The following is a 23,513-nucleotide window of genomic DNA, read 5'->3' as shown; positions in this document are numbered from 1 at the left end:
TCAGATAATTTGTATGAGATACAAAAAATAACATACTTACGTATAAATCCGCTCGAAAACGAAGCAGTCTTCCAATAAAGGAACGTCAGTGTAAATGCAGCATATGTAGTATAAGTTTCACATTGACACAGTACAGTGATCTTGCATGCGAAAAATGAATGCACTACACGAAAACAGAAAATTAAATCGGCCTGTTCGAGCAAAATATGATTTCATAAACGATCTCACTGAAGAAATTCGATAGCACATAAATAAAAAAACTTAATTGTAAACACAGCAAAGGATTAATATAATAAACGATTTTACGTATTCGATTTGACGTTAGTCGTCAACGATGTACGACAATTCACTATCTACTAACCGCTTGTCCTATAACGACTGAAACTCGCGGTAAGAAATTTGGGCGAAGAACAATAAACACGAGCCCGACTCGTATTACGTACGTCGTTCGAACTAAACGTAAACAAGACGAGCGTAGCTCGTCGTTCAGTTCTCGATATTTCCTTTAGTTGCGTGTTATTCTTCGTTACGTGCACACGTGTTATAATTGCCTAAAACTATTAAACAACCCTTATACCTATTGTGTCAGTGAAAAGAAAATTTAATATTGATGATAGTAGTGTGAAGTGTGTTATTATTGCGGACAGTGATTCGGCAGACCCTTCTGATAATAATAATGATGGTAAATATATTGTGTTTCCTATTGTATTTCGTTGTTTCGAAAAATATCACACACTCGAAGATTACTAATTTTCTAAGAGTTTTCTCAAAACGTTATTAATTTAAACTAAGTATTAATTTACAAATTGTTACTGATGTATTATCCACTTCCAAATAATACGCCATTTTTGTTCACTGTTGAATCGATCATAATTACTTGCCAAACATCTTAAAAGTATTAGTCACGCCCAAACGTGTTTATTGTTTCGCAGTTTCTTCTGTTGCGCCGAAATATACATGGCATAAAACGCATAATCGAGACAAAAGATATTCTAAAATATATTTCGAAACATTTGAAAACATGCATGTACTGTAAATTATAACCTTAAACGCTTCGACTTTTAATTGTGAATGACCGGTAACTCTAACTTATTCTCATCATACTTCGACTTACAAGTTTTTAAGTGTCAGATTTTAAATGCTACAATGACGTGTAAATAATAATATTAAAGTTATTCAAAACAATCTTTATTCATCTCAGAAGTAATATAATTTTGATTACAATATTTATGTTAGTTATAATTGAGTAATGTGTGGAATTTTGTAAAACATTCATTGGGATGCAAACTGGGTTTGCGTTTACAGATCTCACAGTACTCACTGAGGATTATTATTTTTTATTTGTAAACAATTATCGATAACGACCCAAAAATACATTTGGAGTAAAGCGCCGCACATCGGTGATTCTTCAGAGGTACACTTGGAGTAGAGCGCCGCACATCGGTGATGCTTGAGAGGTACATTTAGAGCGTTAAGGGTTAGATTGACAGGTACAGTGATTTTATTACTTATTTTTTATATTATTTATTACTTATATAAGTTATATTATTTCACATGGAATATCAATGAATTACGATAGCAATAGATTAAATCGATTGCTTTCTCCAGTAAAGTATGATTTTATAAACAATCTCGGCGAAGAAATTGAATAGCGCGTAAATAGCGGAAATATTCTGTTACGATCGAGATTGTCGTAACAGCTGTGTTATGAACGTGTTCGAATGGCAATAGGAAAATGGACGAGTGTATCCGTTTTCCCTTTAGGTACGTAGCTTCGTATCACAGTCATCAAAGTATTACAGCGTTCTTGAAATAACAGTGTAAGATCTATCTAAAGTGGTGGAACCGTCACACGCTTTTCATCGTGACCGATGATACTGGTTCGCTTAACGACGATCATTGTGTTACTTTAGGCTCGAGATGGGAGGATATCTAAATTGGAGGTTTAAGGAATAAACTTCGAAGAAAAATGTAGACGGCTTGCCGGAGAATTTTTTTTGCGGCTAATAATATATCTACATGTACGGACACTAGCAGACTATATTATGGGCTGTTTTTTCCTGTACTGATATGCTTTAAGAGCGTATTTGAGAACTGATGGTCCGTAGAAATCTGTTTTTTTTTTTAAGTAAGCATTTATTAATAGAATTCTTTTAAATAATTAATATTTTGAATATAAGATTGAATAGAAATGTGGATTGAAACGAGAAGAATATTCTTGTCCAAGGTAAAGTGAAATAGAATATACTTTGAGATTATCTGCTGTATAAATAATTTACGAATACATAACCTCATAGCGAGAAATCTTTTTCATTTATTTATTTCAAGCATTATTTCAGTATTTATTTCAAGAAATGTCAGATTCATGAATCGACGTTTAAAATTCGAGGGAAAGATAGTCTAAATCGATTTAGAGCGATCAGTGGTAGAAATGTTTCGTTTTGTTTAATGAAAATATACCTATATTTCTTTCTGCAAAAATCGAATCATCTTCTCATGCCCGCGTGGGAACATATTCAGGTAACATGTTCGTGAATAGTCCACGACATTTTTCAATTAAATATTTTTATCCCTAAAATATCGATGAAAGTAATAGATATGTACCTGCATCGTTACACTTGCAAAATATATAATACCGAATTGCAAGACTTACTTAGATCAGCCTGTATAATCGAATAAAAGTTTACACACATTTCTAAATAAAATTTCTAAATAAAACTTCAGTAATGTTTCCAAGAAGGGAAAAGATTTGAATGCACTTGTATCGTATTGGACACAGTAGCAAAGCCGAGGTGTACTGGCTGTTTCCCTTTAGCCATATAACATTCGCACCACTGTTATCACCGTATTACAGGTTTTACGAAATAACAGCTCAAGACTCGCGTAATGCACGTGAACATCGGTAAGTTTTCACTCCCACTCGATGTCCCGAGGTAACTTAACGGTAATCGTTTTACATTTTCAGGCCCAACGGCCGACGAACGATTCAAGGAGAACTAGTATTTCATTGATAACTCACCCCGTGTCCCGACCTTTACGATCACCACACTGTACGTACACTGTTGCACGCGCATACCCGCCAGGCAACGTCCAATGATTTGTGTATCGACAGTCGTCAGTATTAATGCCATTTGTGTGCAATTATGTTAGTTATTATGTCAGACAACCTACCTTTCGCGGCTAGTTTCAACACGTTTTTAACATTATGGCATTGCGACTTGAAAACGACACCAGATACCCGATAAAATAGCTCGCGGCCAACAACACGATTGCGTTGGTGGGTAGATCAAATTATAAATTAGAACGCGCGGAATCTATTAAGGAAGCGTTCGATGAGCATTTCGAAGCAATTTATATTCAGAAAAGTTACGAAGCGATAGATAGAATCTCTTTCATGCTGCAATTCCTTCTACGTGTATTAATTAATGAAATTATGGTAATGCTTCACGATTTCACCGGTATCTTCTTTTTTAAGCTTCTACATAAAAAATTCTTAGAATTGTTTTCGATACTTTTTTATCTTTACCTTTTTAAATAGTCCTATGCAATATATAGTAATTTCTAAAAAAAAAAAAAAATCGGAGATACCGATCAAATTCTAAAGCATCACCGAAATTATCTATATTTTGATAATGATAGTTTCGATAATTTCTCTTTAGATTTCTTATAAATACATTATCTACGCAAGTTTATATTTATATGAACTCTATTTCAAAAATAGAATTTAATTACAGATTTGTTTTGCGCGTTTACGTTTATTTGTTTTTGCATACTATGTGCATTCTGTACATATGTGCAAAAATAAATTGCGAGTAAATAACTTAAAGGTTTAATTTATTTTAGGGTTCCAGATCGGAATTAGAAGTTTGATTTCCTTTTTCTAAATCGCAACCATTACTTCCACGTCTTAAAACAAGAAGACACGATGTTTCCTTTTCCATTTTGAGAATTGATCTTCATAAATTAGAGACAAAGGTAAATAAAGTTTTTGAATCATCGCTATACCTTTAAGGACCGTAAAAAGAAATATGCTTCACAAAATAGTATTATTCAAGAATACATGTAACCACTAAAATGTTAGTTAAATCTTAATTGCTAAGGAATCGTAACTCATAGAATTTTGTATTGAAACAGCGGTTTACAACTTCTTGTTTAGGGCATTTATCATTATTAATCCACCTTTAAAAAATATTTACGTTTTCACAAATTATAAGAAATATTCAACGTTAGAATTTCCTAATTGGCACGATAATTGTCACGACAGAAAGATTTAATACTGTTATCGCTATCAAAATACAGTTTAATTGGCAATTAAGCATTCTTGTTTACAAAATCGATATACGCATACGATACGCGAGAAGTATACGCGAAATCATGCTTAATAGTGATTTATGGAACGCTAGTTGCCCGCCCGCATCCTCTTTCTTTTTATGACAATTTATGTTTATGACCCTCTGTTTGAACATTCTTCAGATGTTGAAATCCATGGAATTCGACACAGTGGGGACACACCTTAACGTTACATCGTATCCAATAATCGAATATCATCATCGACAGCGGTACACTGGTATTTATACCATTCACGTTTCCATTTCATCATCACTTAATTATTGGAGTTACTTGATCGTGCTTGCCATGCCGGTTGAAATAGTATTGAGAAGTAACGCTAGATAACGCGCCTCTATTGATTTGTCAGTTGGGATAATGGATTTCAATGCATAACACAGAATCCCATGGAACGCGAGCGTGTGGTTGCCAGCCACAGATTAATACGGCTATCGCGGAACGACAGGTATTCCATATGTATCTGGTATTTCGTAAATGTTAATATAACTTGATCGTATCCCGATGCGAATGTAAATGTACTGGACATGGTGCAGTCTCTTAACCCTTAAATGCATACTGTCTTTATTTGGCATATTTAAATGGCCTTTCTTATATAGGTAATGTGTAATACTTATTGCATGGTGTTTTCCAATGTATTTATTACTATTTTTATACTATTAATATGTTCATAATACAACAAGAAATTTAAAAAGTATCTACTTGTCTTGATGCAAGGAAACTTGCGCTTTATCATAAAGGAAAGGATAACAGTTATAGTAAAATTGCACAAGTATTGGAATTAATTGCAGCAGATCTTAGTAGAAGATGCGAAGAAAAATATCTAGCGTGTAATTAACAATAGAGCTAACAAACTCGTCAAAATGATGGATTTCATATTTTCTTTTTGTACATTTTCTGATGTAGGTATTTTAGCTAAGTTTGATATTAGTTTTTGTTTACATAGGATCAGAATTATATCGGTCTATTTAGTTTAATTAATATCATTCAAATTATACTAATTTATATATATGTAAAACACGTAGTGCATATTACAGACCGATAATTCTAATGTTAAACGTTACTCTTAGGGAGAAATTGTTTCCATATGTATTTGTAAGCTACAACAAATTTTGGGAATATTTAATTTGATCGTGTATTCACCGTATGTTAGTTTCTTCTCTCAAATGTATAAGAATACCAAACATAAAATACATGTTAAAAATTATTTTTTGTATGACTTTGCAATATTGACAATTTTCTGTATTTTATATTTGAGAAGAGTCATGCATTTAAGGGTTCAAATTTCTCATAAAATGTCAATTTACCAAATAATCGGTTGCTGTATGATACAATTTTGTGCGATTGCGATATAAAGGAATGGAGTTTTCGATGAATTCGACGCCGTTCATTTCAACGAGTTAAAAAGGAAGCGAACGAGATAACGCAACGCTGGGGAATTACGTTATAACAAGATTAATAGTTAACGGCTTTCTGATCGCGAAACATTCGATTTGTATTACAAATGCGAGTTACACGATCGGAATGTCGATTCCATGAAGTTGTTTCATTCTTGTCAACGAAGGGTTGGATTGGGTATCCGTTTTCGCTGTAATGCGGAACAGGAAGGCAACATTCTAATTATAGTATTAAATATCCTGAGATACGTAAAACGCTTTCGCATATCGCTCGAGTATCGTATCAAATTATACCTCACAATTACTGTATTAACGGTAATTAATTGTCTACGGCGGTTATACGTTTAATGGGGTACGTGACCATCGTCTACGTCTTATCCTCATCCACTCGTGTGCAGGTTTTGCGTTATAAACGCATTAAAGCCTATTGAAATTACTGAATGAAGTAAGTTAACGTATCACAAGGAACAAGGAAGGAACGTAATTTAAAGCTTGCACGTTGATCATTCACCTCCGCGTTTCATCACATTGAACTATTCTTCAGTTGACATATTTGTGACTTTTCGGCTTTTCGTCGCGTTTTTAGTACATCGTATTTTCTTCTGAAAATTCCAATTCACTTCTTCAGTCTTCCCCGGTCCACCTGTAGAATCACAAATACAGCCGGGGATAAAGATAAGTAAGTAGATGGTGGAAGTAGGTGTTAATGAAGTTTAATCGGATTAGTACTAGTGTTATATACTTTAGCTTTATTTTTGTTACAGATTATTTGGCAAATAATTGAAATTGCGAGCGGTTTATTCAGCAAGTAATACATGCAATAGCGGTTTATTCAGTAAATAATACATGCAATAGCGGTTTATCCAGAAAATAATAAGCGATACACGAGATATAATTAACAAAGAAAACAAGGCCAATACAACCTAGAACTTAAGCGTAACGTGTGACAGTAATATGCTGTTGAAGAACATGCTCAGCCACCCAACTGGTTATCAAAAAGGAAATGACCAACTCAATGAAATACACCTTACATCAGCGTTCGACTTCTTACCGCTATTATACTATTTGTCATAAACTATTTATTTACCGTAGAAACTACTTATTATACATATACATAAATCTATTACGCGTCCGATGGCTGAAAGTTTCTTTAGAGAAATTAATATTTTTGTGTAAACAAGTCGTATTTCACTTAGCCACGTCGATAATCTATTTCTACTTAGTCTCCAACTGTATGCCATCCAGTCGTGAAAGTTTAAAGACACCTAATTGTCGATATCTCAACTATCTCACCGATTTCGATGATCTTGGAAGAGAATATTTATAGAATTTGAATAGAATTTGAATAGAATAGTTGTAGAAATTAACGTTTTGAACAACTTTTTCCTGTACACACAACCGCTGCTCGGCCTTAGTTTTCGAAATGTTGCAAAAAGCAATTGACGCTGCACTGAATTCTGACAAAATATATATAACAATACGTAAAATATCATCTATCCCACATTTAAAAGAAGATACGCTACTAATGTGTGTATCTGTGACAATGAGTGACAACCACAAGCATGGCCGACACGTTTGCCGCCTCGTTCAATCTTCGTCTATACAAACTCAAACAAAAGATAAGAATTAAGTTTGAGCTAGGCTTAGGGTTCTCAGACGATTCCCTTAATTCGAGGATAGCACGATGTTACATTACCCCTTCTGACACTTTACAGCTACGTGGCTTGTGTGAGACGTGACATGAATTTCTTCTTACTCCTGTGCGTCGCATCGACAACATTGTCCCTCTCCCTACACTTGTCTACAGTATGAGACCCGATTTCAGTGGTCCACTAACTATACTATATCCTCTACTACTGCAGAATTTTTTTTCTTTAATTTCCTCAATCTGGTGACACTGGTTAGACGTTAGACAGTAAGACAATTTAAACAGTATCGAGGTATACGCTAGCACGGACGCACAGCTATAAGCAGATCTCGCTGTAGTGGTACCGACAGTTTCTTGCGAATATTCCAAAAACTAAGGCCGAGCGGCGGTCTTATGTAGAGAACAGTGCTGTTCAGAAAGTTTATTTCCACGAGGTATTAACAAATAATGGAAATTGGTGAGGTGGGTGTAAGTAAGATTGGCATTTATGAAACCATTAGTCTAGGATAAAGAGCATCAAAAACCTGAATCTTTCCGCCTGAGACCCGGACACTTTTGACTGCTTTTTTAGATTATGTACGATATCCTAAATTGAAAGCTTCTGTGAATTATACACTGTAACTGAATAGCACTACGTCTGCATTCCGATCGTTCCTAGAAGAACAAATGCATTGCTATTCAGTATATTAACCATATTAGTAGAGAAGCCACGTATACCAGATCATCGCACGCAACGCACACGTAGCGTGATAACATGAATGATCGGTGGAGTTTGATCGTTTGGACAGCAAATGAGCATGGGAAACCCAGATCTCTAGAGAAAATCCCTGGACATTTGCGGACGTCTTAAAAATTAGAACAAATTCTGGAAATCGATATCTAACAAATCAAAATTTGGTATTCCCTAGTTGGTCTTCAATTACATGAAAACAGCCAAGGCTTCTAGCATTTAGACTATACATAGACGACTATCCCTAGAGGACTAATAGAATACGCTTTCAAAAAATATACTTTTATATAGAAATATAGATGCAAAATATAATCACACACGTGTATATATATACCGATGTAATACAAACAGTAGGGTGGATATAAGAAAGAAACGTTACATAAACAATAATAGTAGCAATACTTTACAACGATTAGGAGATCGATGTAAAAATATAATATGGTATGTTACAAGAAATTAAAAAAAGGAGATCAACAACCTGCCTGTAATAGATAGGCCACGAGCTTAGTACAAAATAAGTACGAAATAAAAAAATAAATTATTCGCGAGTCGACAACGATCGTAGAGAATATAGGAGCATCGTGGGTGAGCTGAAGCAAATAGCGAAGTTCATGGTTCGCACCCGTGCAGTAGAATCCGATATGACGCACCGTGGAAACCCGATGATGCGGTACCGGAGGAATTAATCCGGGCATGGTCGGAGCGGTAACTATGCCGCGTGTGCGGCATACCGGTATCCCTTGCTGAGAGCGACTCCTCGTGTCGTGACTATTCTCGCCCACACGTTTATAAATCCCCTCGCGGTCGATTCTCCATCCCCACAGCCGTTTTCTCTTCCCTTCACTAGACCTATGCGATACCAAGCTCGGACCCTACCTAGTCTTGCCTCTCGTTCTGCTTCTCGTTTCGCTGCCTCCTCTTCCTCAACCTCTCTTCTTCCCTCAGTTCGCTGCATCTCTTGCGTCGAGCATTCATCCTAGTTAGAGCATACCACTAGGCCCATTATATCTCAACTGATTTGAATTTAACGGTTGCCAGACACCGGCATTGTGCGTACGCCCGTCTCATGCCTCCCGCTACTCGCTTCGGCATTCTATCATCTCTTTCTCTCTCTTTCTTTCTCTCCCTATCTTTCCTCGTCTTCTCCTCGTCTCGCAACGCCAATCTCTACTGTTCGCACCCATCTTCCTACGACCACCCAATACAGTGATCGAGCAGATAATTGCTAAGCATATAATTTACCCTATTTGACTTGGGGTGGTTTTCGATGCCTGGTAGATAATCGTTTTGTTCTTTTTACACACTTTTGTAAGGTCTACACGCGCTTAAGTTTATCGTTACATGCTATTTAACAAACGTGCTTATGAACGCACCAAAGAGGTTGTTAGTGCTATTATTAGTACTGTTATTAACTGTAACTTCAATTTGTTTGCTGTTCCATCCTATTTATTCTCTTTGCACAAATTTATAAGTAGGTTTTTAAGTTTATCGTAGCATACATGGCTGCTATTATTATTTACTGTTATTAATTGTAACTTGTATCTGTTTACTGTACCATTCTATTTGTTCTTCTTGCTTACTTTTATAAGTACATCTTCAAGTTTATCGTTGTACGTTATTTATCATAGCGTAAGTAGTTACTGTAACTTAAATAACTTGTAACTTAAATTTATTTGTTGCTTCGTCTTATTCGTTGCTCTGCTGTTCATTGTAACTTAACTCTCTCGAAGGTCTGTTAGGTTGTCACAATTTCTAGCATTATCGAGTCTTATTGAAACATGGAATCCCATTGTAAATATGATTAGGTATGTCATTTTAAAAACTATATTTAATTTGTTTCTTTCTTTTCAAATTTAGATGCATTATTAACCATATCGCAGTTCTTGAACCTTTTATGTCCCGAGAAAAGAGTCCTTTTAATACTTCAAGAGAATCATTAAAAGGAGAAATCAGAAATACTGATGTAATTAAAATTTATATAGCAAATTTAGGAATTTTTCCAACGGTAGACAAATATGATCCGGTCGAAAATAAGCCAGAACACACAGCACAGTTAATAGAAAAATACTTCTTGAAAAAGTTAGATTTGTTTCTTATTCCATTTTATCCATCGTGTACACTCAATCATCGAGAACTGAACTTGTTATTTCGATCGTTCGTATAACTCATTCTTTTACTTTCCAGATGCTGTATCTTTGTTTGTAAGAGATTCTCATACATGGCTGCTGTCTTGAAACTCAATGTTAGTCAGGCTTTACTTGCAACTAAAACGGGTTTGCTACACTCTTGTACGTCGTCTTCTGTTTAAGACTGACATAGAAGAAGAGAAACGTCATACTAGATCTATTGATCCGTTTCTGAACTTTCTATTCTCTGTAATGACAGCGTATGAAGAACAAACCGTATACATGATCGCACGTGTGTACAGTATTGCAATAATTTACGATATACCCGGAAGCGGGTGGTCGCTGCATGAATAAATAAGTCGAAAATGTGGAATAAAATCTCTTTCGCGTATTCGTTTGCCGGATAGATTGAAATTAAAATCCATGAAATAGAGTGAGCCATTCTGATGTTCTCATGCAGGATTATTTCCAAAATTATTCATTATTTTAAAGATATATTTCAAGAGAAACATCATACGGTGAACATGCTTGTATTGATTTTTATTAAATCTCGAATTTAGTCTGATATTTAGTTTTATAGACGAGGTAAACTATGAAATTTCAAACTGGTTCTTGTGCTTCTTAATACGAAAATATCTTATTTGTTATTAATTACGTGCATATGAATATACATATTTTAGTACATTCAGAATGTTATACATAAAAAGATAAAGTGACAGGATTTTACTACCTTTAATTATATACAATTAGCATTTTTCGAAAATAAATGTGCATGATAAAATATACAAGACAAAGACGAATATACAAAATTCAAATCATTTGGTAAAGGGAAATTACTCTTCAAATATTCTTTTAGGGGATGTATCTATCTATTGAAGAAACTAAATTTAATTTTTATCTGCCTTTCAATGATAACGTGTTGAATGAATAACAAGTTACGTTTCTAAAATATTGTAACTAATATTTTTTATCTAAAGAGTGATACACTATTAACGGTAATGTAAAATCGTGTCACGGTTTTTCCTTCTTCACGCACAATAACAGTCCAAAGTATTATCTACAACTGTTGCAGAACCACGCGTGCATTAGAGTATCAATGTGAGAAAAAAGCAAACGTTCGGAAAAATATTGCTCCGTTTGTGTATTTCCACTTCGCGTCCGCCTACGTTCAATTGACTAGAGTAAAAATCGTACTTCCGATTGCTAGCGAATAATTGTAATTCCATTTGCTGCGTATAAAATATTCTTTGTATTCAGGGAACAGAGAAGTAACGTTTTCGTCGCGTTTTTGTGTGGATTCTCCAAGAGCAAGCGTGTTCCAAGCATCATTTTATGGAAATTCAAGCGTGAAAGCAGTCTCAGACTAATTTACTGGAGTGAACGTTATGAAGCCGAAAGAAAATCTAGCGAGGTGTAAATCTGCTGCAATTTCAATCATTTTTTGCTCACGGTAAAACAGTATTTTCGCTCTACGAATAATTTACTTGTCCCTGCTTGCTCGTCATTACGTGCACGTATTGATTCCTGCAACTTCACCAGTCCTACTCACTGGAATATTCCGAAGTAGCTCGTTTTCCACCATTCTCTTCCTTCCTCTTCAAAAGACCTGGATGCTGACCCTATATCGAACCAACATGAACAAAAGAATTACATCCTGTACTTTAGGTTACTGAACTCTCCTCCATTCTATTACGGACAGCAAGGGACGATACTTGAAGAGGGTCTCTCTCGTGGACAGCACTAAATTACGTACACATTTCGAATGCTTAACATAATTTGTCTCGGGTTCGTTGTACTTAAGCATTAAAAATACAATCGGTCAGTTGAACGATACACGCTGGCTCCCATCAATATTCGGACACTATTTCAAAGCGAATAAGCTTTTTCAAACCGAAGCAAACGACTTGAGGTTTTCTGAGAAATTAGAAGTTTGTTAGGTGTCGTATGAAATAATTCTTGAAGAAATTGCGAATAGTCGGAATCGCAGAGAAAAGAGTAAAGCTCGCTTCTTACGACTCTTGTTATCCTGCCTGTAATGAAAATTTGTACGACACATTTATGTTACTTGTACGTATGCTAAAGATTTGATCGAAATCGGTTGACACGGCAACGAGTGACAGCCATCGAAAGATGTAAGAATCTTTAAAGTTTAGACCGAAAATCGTGAAAAAACTGTGATTTTCACCACTTTTAACCGTCTGTAGCTCATAACGACGTTAATAGATTTCCATGAAATTTAATTAGCGCACTGCGGATTTTCATGCATTTTTACGAAATTTCAAGGTATAGAAGTGCGCATAGTACACGTGGCATATAAAACTGTACAAGATATTCAAAGCAAAGTATCAATTATGTTATTTAGACGATGAAAGAAATATTTATTTCTTTAACTGTATTCATAAAAATTTGCAATTGCATAAACATCCGCAGCCTATTAATTAGATTGCCGAACACCTCTTCGGACATTTGAAATCCTTCGTATCCTTGAAACTCTTAAATAAATTTGAGTTATCTAAAACACGAACGGAATTGGAAATTTCTGTTCCACGATCCTCGAACGGAGTTACAAGGACCTCGTCTTAATTTTCTGTGCATATGGGTACCGCGCATGTTAATTACAACCGACTTACTCGAAATTCAGGGCCGTGCCTCTTATTTAGCGTTGGCGACAAGCTCATCTGCTTGCTCATTTTCGTGCCATGCTACTTTCCTTACAGGTTACTTGGAAATTAGATCAATCAAGTTTCTCCTTTCTATCATGAAAATTCATCAAATCCAATCCAGTACTTGCTCTGCTCCTATTATACACCGAAGAATATAAATTGGAGGTCGAATATAATAGAGTTCACATTATTATTGCTAATAAAAGATGTTACATTAATTCTAAATTTTCACAGGAATCGCTAATGTCGCTTAATGTCTTTTACGAATTCTACGCATCAGCTGCTTAACATCAAATTCGTGGCCACCTTTAAATTTGGTCTTTCGTAACGTTCACCGTCAGAAGAATCACCCGTTCTTTATTAATTTAACGAGCAGCTTATAGCAGCGCGCTTAATTATCATAATGTGTCTGTACCAGCATCGGAATCGATGTTACGATCATTTTTATACCTTGCATTAACAGGATAAAATTCTATTGGCTGGAATTATGGAAAGTCATAACGACGTGACAGTGCTGCATATGATTATTACGTATAATTCAATGCAACGAATTGTATAATACGCTCGCGTTATTCCCGATACGTGAAATACGTCATGTAGCTTAAATCCTCTGGGATGTTCTTTCTACAATGGAAAGAGAATATGCTTTTACAAATGTAACGTGAATTATATATTTCCCTTTTCTTTCACAAATATAAATTATTAACGTAAAATACGAATTCACCGTTTGATTGGAGGCTTTTAGATATTATTACCGCAAGATATTAGATATTACGAGCGGAATAGCGAGCCAGCCCTATACGGCTGTTGCATAGAGAACTGGAAACATAATTAGACCAATTAGTCAAAGGAATGCAGCTCTGATTGCTCATTATTGTTAATTCTGATAAACCCACTACAATATATATATACAGTATATATATATATGTAAAAAAAGGGAGTCACGCGTAACAGTAAAACCTTTTACATATTTCCTTGAAACTGAAGATATTTTTTAACATTAGAAAACTGTAGGCTGAAAATGTGGGAAAAATCGTAGCACAGTTGATCTGCTCGTATGTGTGTGCCAAAAATTGCGTAATTTTGGTAGCAAGGTCGCGATCACGCGGCTTAACGCGTCGTTTCCACGTAACCACGGTTCAACCCTTTCTAGGTGTTACGTGTGGACTAAATCTGTACGCAATTACGTAAATATGTACGCATCGATATACGCGATAATATTCAGAACGTAAATGCGTACGCGATACTGTACTATACATTGTGAATTGGATAGCAGATTATGCTACAGCCTAATTTACAAAAGTGATATTCCTTCCTTGTCAGGTATGGAAACAATGATTGGTAGCATTGCAAGTATTTTTTAAAAGCATTGTCAAAATTTTCAGTCAATTATTATACATCGATTATGGTATTACGTTAATCACGTGTTTACCGAGTCTTCAAACGAAGTGAATTGATCAGGGGCGTTTATTTTATTGGCTGAAACGACAGATTATTCGCGTTGTTTTTCCAACATTGTAATACTCGAGTCGATTCTGTCGCGTCAGAAGAATGGATGGATTATTAATTTTGAAATTCATTCTCATGACGGACGTGGCATGTGAACTCGCGATATCGTAGGTTCGGCTTGTCGGATTATCATAATACCGTATATCGCAACGTGCCGCTTCCTAAATAAACATTTACGAGCAACGGCGTTCGCATAATGTATTCGCACGTGATCCCCATGCAAGCATACCACCACGTACAACCTACTGGTTTGTTTATCGATTAGATCGGAACTTGAAGCGCATGTTACTGCAATCTACGAGTCTATAATTTCGCGAAATCATTCGCAGTGTAACTCGAAACAGTCATATAGAAAGAAATGTTCATACTGCTTCGATGAGAAAGGCAGAAAAATGTCGATATGAATATGTAACGTTTGAAAGGAAAACGTGTGTTTAGAATTCGCACGAATGTTTGCACGTTCACAGTCTTTCGGATGTTCAACGTCTTTGCATTTTGTGCTTTGTAGTTGTATGTTTTCATCTTTCTACGATAACTTGTTGTTTCTCGAACACGACGAGTGCGACGAGAAAAAAATGGAAAAGAAAAGAATGTTACGGTGTTTTATGTCCGATAAGATAAAATATTATAATTCTTTTTACGTTCTTTCTGCAATGTTTGTAAGGAACGAAGATAATTTTCAAATTTTTTAATGCAAACGTTATTAAAATTTTAATAACGTTTTGTTAAAACAACGTACAAAGGTACGTAGTTAATTAAAAACGAAATTTTCTACGTGAAAACGCATAGAAGCATCCAATCCTCGCGTCTCGAATAATCCATTTAGTCAAACGTTGGGAAAAATTACCATTTTTCGACATTGTTTAAGTAGCTAGTTACCTGTTACGTAGAATCTGTTTTATACGTATACTTGGTAAAATTACCAACTGTACAGACTACATTGTACTTAATTTTATTGCAATTTCAACATATTCAGGACAGAATTTTAAAAGCAAACATTTTATACATTTGAGCCATAAAAGTTGAAAGTTATCACTAATAAAAAGTTATTTTATAGAGTGCAATTTTTTTAGCAACGAACGAAATATTCTACAATTAACGTTTCCTGCAAATTTTATTTGGACGTTGATGAGTGCTATACACCGATGAAAGCAAATAGTACTTTCATTAAGTAAAAAAGCAAGATTATTTCAGAGAAAGATAGCCTCTATCTTTATTTTCCATTAAATAATAACTCGATGAACTTATTTCCTAACACATTTAATCAAATACCACTTCGTTATCGCCATCAGATGAAGATCTCATTATTATCATCATTTATGTTGAGAGAGAGGGAGCAAAGGATGCAGCAACAGTCTGCTGATTTAACTCCATTCTGCGCTTTCGCTCATTTCAAACCCAATTTCTTTCTTGTTAATCAAGCACACAAAATATCTCAAATAGAGAAAATTCCGGTTCACATGCACGACGTCTGGTTCCAATTTTTTATTAAATTATCACATCGTTAAATTTTGCGCTATCTTATACCAAACAAGTTGCAACTTACAAGCCCTTGTTGATTGCTCAAATCAGAAATATATATATATATTGAAACATATTAAATGAAACATATTAAACATATTAGAGTCAGATCAGACCAGATTACGACACTCGGCAACGTTATTTTCGAGAAAATTGTTAGAACGCGGAAGATCTTCATCGCTGGATGAGCTTTTACCGAGTATCACTGGCTCACGGAACGTTTCGCATGAAAACGCAGGTGAACGCAAACCACGCTCAACAAGCGATGCTGAACGATGGCTTTTAAGGAATCTTACTTTGGTCATCATCGCTTACTCTCACGATAGCTTCGCGAGAGACCACCATGGTGTTATTAAACGTTCATAAATGCCTAAAGGCAGCAGTCCTCGGCTATGAGTATTCTCGTAAATTGTTCAATCGCCATAGAAAAGATATTGCTTAATGTTGGCCTGCAGACGTGCTGCACACTTTGTATCCAGTCCGGCCGCACTAACTCACTACTTTGAGCGTTTATGAGAATTCGCGTTATAGATAAGACGATGCTGTTTCGATTATTCTGTCGCCATACCTTTCATTATGCCTTCCGGGCATTTCTTAGTCTCTTAGGCTCGAGAAATTTATGCTCCGACATTCTTTGAACATCACACTCTGGCTCACGAAAGTGTTTGAAAACTTACCGTGGAAAATTTGTCCACATACGTTATTACGTACATTATACAAAACTTTTTGAAGTTTCGTTATTATCGTAACGGGACACGAGAACGACGAGACTGCGGATTTTTATGCACGTTTGGAATATTCAAGATTGCAAAAATTTACACAGTGCATACGATATATAAAAGCATTTCAAGCGGAACATTTATCACGATATTTAGCGAACGAAATAAACGAAGGAAGGGAAGGAAGAAGTTATGTTCGTAAAAATGTAAAATTACATAAAAGTCCGTAGTGTAATCATGGCTGTAATGGCAAAATTTGAATCGAATCTGAAAATGATTATGTATATACAAGTTTGAAAGCGTTTAGCGAATTGCAAATATACACTTGATACAAAATTAGTACACGGGATGTATTGTTGCCTTGAACATATAATTAATGCTAAATGTGTTCCTATCAAATATCGAGGTTTATCAATATAATAGCGGTAATTGATCGTTTAAATAATTTTTGTGAAATGTATGTTTGCAGTAAATATCTCTTATGTACATACGTATTTGCATTTGTTTCAAACTTCACCAATATGATCATGATAATTGTATCGTACATGTGTGTCATATCGTATGTTTATAAACTATTTTATATAAAATGTATAGTGGGAATATTCAAAATAAGTGTCCACAAGTGCTGGAGTATTTTCGAGAGCCTATACAAGCCCTGGTACGTTGAAAATCTATCTATCTATGTTTGTTTGAGTAAAAATGAAAACTAAATGTTTATTTTAGACAAATAATGAAAGGTATGTAAGTTGTTGTGTGCAAATTAAAAATAAAAATATTTAAAGGCACCCTTTTTATTGTTTACTGTCAATAAATATGATATGACCGTGTGAAAAAGGTCTGTGAATATTAATATAAAATTTCTGCCGAATTGCAAGTAACATTTTTAACATTCGACTAAATGGATTATCCGTGATGCGAGGATTAAATATTTCTACGAGCTTTCACGTAGAAAATTTCTGTTTTAATTAACTCCGATGCATTTGTACGTCGTGTCACGAAAACATTGAAATTCGCTCATTTAACAAGTCATGTGTGTAATATTTTCTGTAATAACTGTCCGTCACATGAAATTTAATATGAAATTAGTTTTTACTTACCTGTAGGTACTTGTAAGTACAGATTTGTAAATCTGAAAGAAATTCAATAGTCGAGATTCCACTTTCTACGATTCGAATGCTACTACTCATAATATACAATGGTTCATTGTACTTGCGATGTATTTGATCTTCGCCAGTTGTTTTGAGCCTCAAAATAATTATTTGCAAGATTCGAGGAGCTACCTGCTTCGATATTAGAACGAATCCATACTTTCACAGGCTCAGGCTGCCATAAAAGAAGCTACTATTTCATTTGCAAATAATTTTTTAATAAAATAAGGCAAATATGTCTATACGTATAATTTTCATTATCAATGGTTAGAGTCTTTCTAATTATATGTAAAATATGACATCGACCAAATGACTTCCTCCGATTACTTTACGACTGTTTACCGATGTGTCTGCTAAAACGTGTCCAGCGTCTCGAATCTACCGTTTAAGTTCGAATCTACTGCTTCTTTCTGATGTTTCTTATTTTCGATTTTACTTATAAAGGGTTCCAGTCTGACTGGCCAATGTTTGGACCTATCTGCCACGTACTCGAGCTCGTCGCCAATTTTCCGCCCACAATAAGTACACTTTGCACATTCTTATGCAAATTCGTATTTTTGTGAACCTAACTACAGTAGAACTCCGTTTATGTGAGGCTATCTGGTGACAAGTTTGTTCGTATAACCAGGTCGTTCATATAATAGCAGTCCATCTGTTTCTTCCTGTCACCTATGATCTTGCGTTCAGTTAATTGAAGTTCCTGTTCATGTAAGAGGATTCTACGAAGCATTCCCTCTGAAAGACCTAATAATGTTGCCTACTGCGAAACATGAGAGTGTATCATGTAACGCGTGCCTCTGCTATTTACATCTTACCTATTGTTAGACGTTCTTATTATAAGTGGATTGACGCTCGGCGGCTGTTCGCATAATAGGAGCTCAGATAAAGTTCAGTCAATCAGACATTACTACAATTTCCTTCATATAAACGCAGTTCGTACGAAACAGAGTTCATATAAACAGAGTTCCACTACAAATAAACTACGCTAAATAAACTACAAGCGAACAAATGAAATTTCAAGTAGAAATTTGTTTGATCCGCTGAATATTAAAACAAGTGCAGTGGAAGCTCCGTTATCCGAATTAATTTGGGGCAAAAGTGTTGGGATGAGAGAATTTTCAGGTAATAGAACGGTTACTTTCTTGATATCTTCATATACGTATTTCAAAGAATAGTAATATTACCAATATAAATAATGAAATAAAATATGACTCGATTAAAGATTTATGGGCGCCAAATCATTTTAGCTGCTCAGTCACGCAACTTTTTTAACAGATTTAATTCGCTGAAGGTAACTGTATTGCAACTCTACTTCTAAGGCTTCAAATACTATAAACCGTTGAGAAATATCGTTATATTCATTTTTCCATTCATCGTTCGAAGAACGTAACGTTAGTATCATAGTCAAAGGAAGAAGGTTCATCGCATTGAAACCATTCTATCCCTTTGGCGTTATCACAACCACCGATTCCTGGTATTCTATGCAATTCAGTAAGAGTTTCTCCTACATCTGTCGCAATATTATCTTCCACTTATTGTAAGTGTAATAAATTACCCTTCTGTATCGTGTTTCCACTGTAGTTCACAATTTGTCCAGTGCCATACATTTGACGTCCACCCGAACATATGCCGTCATATAACAGCAATTCTTTCAATTGAATTGCAATTGTATCGCCTCTCCGCCAGTAATATCGTCGATTGTTAACAAAGATTTCTCTGGAGAATCGAACTTTCTACGTGTGAAACGTGTTCTCGTAATAAAACGACAGCAGAGAATTCGGATAACCGAGGTTCTACCGTACTGTACTTTGGGTATTTTTCGTATCTCCGCACATGATGCGCATTTTGTGCACGTTTGCAACTTCAAGTGCATAAAATGCACAGTCTAGTTGTGTAACGTTGACAAAGACGCAGCATCCTCTACCTGTGTCGCCGTATTATCTTTGCGATTTACGACTGTACACATTACACGAACTAAATATCTCTGGTAAGCCTAAGACGCGAACGTCTTGAGAGGATTAAAGCGTCGTCGCTAAGACGGTAGACATCAAGACTACGGCGTTCGTATCACCGCGGTAGGTTGAACGCAAGACGCTGTTGCGAAGTGTTGAGAGCGTTGCACCCCATCACGAGGGCAAGAGCTTTCGGGCGTTTGCACTAAACGCGGCCGTTCCGCCTCGTAACGATTATCGGCTTAGTTAATGTGTCCTCAAGAATGCTTGAATATCTCTGTGAATCCAGGGTTATACCTGTGGATGCGGCCAACCTGCTTCCTTCGGCCGCAGTCTTATCCAGCGACCGCTTATGTTTCAAGCCCAGTCACTAGGTTCCGTCGTTTTACCAACGCGATGAGCCGCTCATTCCCGCGAGCGCTCGTTTCCAAGACGGTCGTCAGTGCGCCACGTAACGATTATTTTAAACAACCCGCCGACCAGAGAATACAAAGTGGGTTCTTACGTAAATGCATATCCCTTTCCCGACCTATTCCCTCTGCTTTCCGCTACCTATCCACTGGTATTTACGTCGTTTTCTTTTCTTTCTTCCTTTTGCATTGCTCCGATTGTCCTTCCCTTTTTCTACCTCCTTTCTCCCTTACCTTTTATCGCTTCTCTTTTAGCTTTCGATCCGTCGATCCTTCTTTATTTACACTAGCGTTTCGTTTGATTTTTGTTTGGCTATCGTCGTTTACTTTACACCACGGCTTATCTTTTATTTTTACCCTTTTTAATTTCTCTTTTTAGTTTGTTATGATGCGGTTGCTTTCTATATATCTTTTTACATTTTGTTTCTGTCAATTCTTTGTTTAAACATACAGGCAGCCTTTTGTTGCTACACCGTGATATTTCATCCTATATTTTCGTTCCTTTTTCTCTTTTTGTCCGTTTAATACCTTTCTTTATTTGGTTCCCTCTAGTTCCGTTATTTTGTCTCTTCTTATTTGTTTGTTGTTACCGACGTTGACTGCTGTTGGTCATTGACCAAACGTTCTTTTTCCTATCCTGGGTACATCGCGCCAGTCAGCGTTGTTTTACACGGAGGGAAATAGTTGTTCCACCTACGAGGTAGAAAAGAGGTCGAACACGAACAGAGGTCTTTCGATATAACATCTGGCTCGTTAAAAAATAGTTGAATTATTCCTGTGATTCAGTCCTTTTTCGAAAGAAAACCGGTTGACTTTGTTTGCTTGTGAGAATAATTCGCTTGATTCTCGGAGTGAAGCTTTTCTCTTTTTAAAGGCAACGAAGTTCAGGTTTTAAGAGTTTTGGATATCCCAAATTAAAATATTCAGATTCTTTAGTGGCATTTGAAAAGACGACAGAGAAAGTAAAAAGTAGACGCAGTGAGAAGTTCTGAATAAAAAAGAAGGAATAGGATAGGAGGTAAATTAGATTGAAAAATAGAATAACAGGTATTGATTATTGATAGACCAGGTGCCAGGTTCGAATTATGTTCACGTTTATAGAAGCTATCAAACCTTTCCAAGACTGCTTTGTAGCGTTTCGGGACAAAATAAAACGCCTTAGGTATTTAAATTTTAGGTATTATCTTAAGTATTTTTTTTTTCTTTTATCGTTCATTATATTTTACAAGTGGCAGTTTTTGATATCGATTGTTAAGATACGATTCATTTTGACAGGTACCTATCGTAATATGTCGAGTTACGTAATTGCATTTATTTAAATATTTTATCAAACTCCAATGCGCTTTTTGAATTAAATACACATTCCGTACAACTAAATGACAGATATTCATCAATTTTCATATTTTTATGTTTGCTCTTTCGAAATACGTACATATTATAATTACTCGGAAAAGGAATTTGCGATGTAATTTGAGAATTATAATTTCTATATATTTTGCAAAATTAAATTACAATTATCCATCCAGGACCATATTTTAATTTCTGGTCTTCTAAAATACGTTTATATTGTGTAAGAGAAGAGAATTTTGTACAGTGTAATTTAATAATTACATTTCCTATTTTATTTTAAATATGAAGCACGTTAAATTAATGTAATAATTACATACGGAAAGAAATGTTGTGCACATAATACCAAGATAAAATATAGGAACATTTATTAAGTTTCGTTAAGCGAGGGGAACATGCCAGTTTCTGTGAATACTAAAATTCTGCCAACAAGTTCTTTCGTTCCATTGCCTGATAGTATAGCAATAGCAATAACGTAGATATATTTTGTAGCTTTCAACAATGTTATAACACAATCTCAATTTCATTATTTAAATAACAATATGGTTAATATCCGTAAAACGTGATGCTCATTGGTCAATGAATATGATGCAGTATACCAAGTCAACGACGTACAAGTGAAAATGATCTATATTTGCAACAATATTCTAGCATTTGGTTTCTTGGCAGTATGAAACAACTTTTAGAAGTAGTATTATAGGAATAATTTTTCCAAATGTCAGCAAGCATTTTATTTATTTCTTTTTCTGTATTTGTCCTCATATTTTTGTTGTTATTTCTGTATTCGGAGGCAGGATCACATTAGCTATTATCTTATTCTTTGGATAAAGTATGGGTTCCACAATTTCTTATCGCTAAATCATATTATATTTCTTAATATATTTTTTAATATACGCGTTTTAATAGAAGCAACTCCACCGAGTTACTTTCATTTTGTGCTTCAAACCATGTTAGCTCTTTCTTGAGATCTTCGCACGAGAAGGCCCAGCTTCATCGTCGAAAATATCTATGTTCACTGGACCCAGAGTATTGTTTTCAAATTCTCGAAGAACTTCATCGGTACATACCTTCTTCACTATATCATATCCACTATCGATATGAAACCGATGTAACACATCGATTTTCTGGCACTGTTCGCATCCTTCAAAAGGCTTCAAAAGGCTGTCCCATGAGTTTTGCATCGTCGACATGTGACCAAGCATCATCTACAAAATTGGATAACGTTCTGAGCCGAGAAATCTTCTTACATGGACAGGGATAAAAAACAAAAGAACATCTTAAACCTATCGATTAAATCTATCGATTGTATCTAGAATTATCTTCTAGTTACTATTTACTGTAACTAGCGCATCTGCATATGGATGTCATTATCAACAATTTTCTCTATTACTGCTATCATATACAAAAGATACATTCACTTTTTCAGAAGCAATAAGCATCAATAATTGTGTTACATATAATAATATTTGGTAATTGTACGTAACTGGATTTCAATGATTTTTGAGTATGTGACAGAGCCAGAACTCTGAACAATTTTCTCTATTACTGCTATCATGTACAAAAGGTACATTCAATTTTTCATAAGCAGTAAACATCAATAATTGTGTTACATACGATAATATTTGGTAATTGTACGTAACTGGATTTCAATGAATTTTGAGTATGTGGTAGATGCAGAACTCTGAACAATTTTCTCTATTACTGCTATCAAGTACAAAAGGTACATTTAATTTTTCATAAGCAATAAACATCAATAATTGTGTTACATACGATAATATTTGGTAATAGTTCGCAATTCGATTTCAATGAATTTTGAGTATGTGGCGGATACAGAACTCTGAACAATTTTCTCTATTACTGCTATCAAGTACAAAAGGTACATTCAATTTTTCATAAGCAATAAACATCAATAATTGTGTTACATACGATAATATTTGGTAATTGTTCGCATTTCGATTTCAATGAATTTTGAGTATGTGGTAGATGCAGAACTCTGAAC

The 23,513-nt window shown here is 35.2% G+C and overlaps 2 long non-coding RNA genes across 5 annotated transcripts in view; one reads left to right on the top strand and one right to left on the bottom strand.

The window, feature by feature from the left end:
* Positions 1-361, bottom strand: part of LOC105666189 — a 45,671-nt gene extending 45,310 nt beyond the window's left edge. The window contains exon 1 of the long non-coding RNA XR_001099082.2: positions 41-361. This is a non-coding gene — a long non-coding RNA (uncharacterized LOC105666189). The remainder of the gene's footprint in view (positions 1-40) is intronic.
* Positions 362-486: 125 nt separating this feature from the next.
* Positions 487-9,865, top strand: LOC125385871. Of its 4 annotated transcripts, XR_007225584.1 has the most exons (10): positions 487-682; positions 1,306-1,490; positions 1,609-1,764; positions 1,914-2,227; positions 2,340-2,520; positions 2,855-2,902; positions 2,966-3,277; positions 3,844-3,975; positions 4,474-6,420; positions 6,506-9,865. It is a non-coding gene; the product is annotated as an uncharacterized LOC125385871 (long non-coding RNA). The 4 variants fall into 4 exon arrangements; XR_007225583.1 differs by having other exon boundaries at positions 1,914-2,128; positions 2,340-2,902; XR_007225585.1 differs by having other exon boundaries at positions 2,340-2,902; positions 2,966-3,050.
* The last annotated feature ends 13,648 nt before the right edge of the window (positions 9,866-23,513 follow it).

This window comes from Bombus terrestris, chromosome 10 (genome assembly GCF_910591885.1).
Source record: "Bombus terrestris chromosome 10, iyBomTerr1.2, whole genome shotgun sequence".
Taxonomy (NCBI): Eukaryota; Metazoa; Arthropoda; class Insecta; order Hymenoptera; family Apidae; genus Bombus; species Bombus terrestris.
The sequence above is the reverse complement of the archived record's forward strand: the minus strand, read 5'-3'. Positions and strand labels throughout refer to the sequence as shown.